Source organism: Octodon degus, unplaced genomic scaffold (genome assembly GCF_000260255.1).
Source record: "Octodon degus isolate 3935 unplaced genomic scaffold, OctDeg1.0 scaffold00045, whole genome shotgun sequence".
In the NCBI taxonomy this organism is placed as follows: Eukaryota; Metazoa; Chordata; class Mammalia; order Rodentia; family Octodontidae; genus Octodon; species Octodon degus.
The window spans coordinates 10,540,716-10,541,676 of NW_004524621.1; positions in this window are offsets into that span (position 1 = coordinate 10,540,716).

Sequence of the window (961 nt, forward strand, 5' to 3'; positions counted from 1 at the left end):
CTTGTAGCCCTTCTTTTTCTTTAATTTTTGGTCTGCAAACTTAAGTTGTTAACCCTCCAGAAGAGAAGCTTAATGATATTATTACCCTATAACATAGGCAGTTGAGCTTAATCTCACTATCTGTCTGAATGTCAAACATCTTAGACATAACATGGAACAGGTATTTTCCATCAAGTCTTTATATGTTAAACTTTGAGTCCCTCCAGAATATGAAGAAAAAAGATTAAAAAGGTAAAAATAAGAATAAGCATTTACATATCTTTACACAGGAATTTAGAAATCTAACAATATACAGTCTTATAGCAGGACAGTCCTGTGACATTTTTTGTCTCATTTTTTCATTTATTACCCTTTTTCTCAAGTAAACAAACCTTTACTTGAGAGACAGTATGGCCATAATTGGTATGTCATGACAAGCAGTACATAATTAGGACACCAGAATGACAGGCATTCCAAGCATGACCTTACCATTACACATTGCTTTCTTCAGTGCAGTTGCTTCATTCACAGGTATCAGAATATATAGTCAGGGTGAGAAACCTACCAATTAACTGCTATTTTCAAAAACATGCTGAAGATTCTCAGGACCATTGCCTTTCCCATCTTGTGCATATAAATGTATAACTTTGCCCTTGTCATGTTTTCTAGCTTTTCTCCTAGCCCTCTCTTTGTTAACTAATCCTTAAGTTCTCACTTTCCTTTTAAATGTGTTATGCCTTTCTATTTTTATTTCTTCCTTTGAGTTATTATACTAGGGAGACTATATGATATTTGCACATGTGGGTCTGGTTTATTTCACTTATGAGTATATCTTCAAGTGGCATCCACTTATATATAAAGCCTTCGAGTTTATCATTCTTTATAGCTGAGTAGTACTCCATTGTATAAAAATACCACACGTTTTTCATTCATTCCTCAGGTGATGGGCATCTTGGTTGTTTCCAAGATTTGGCTATCACAA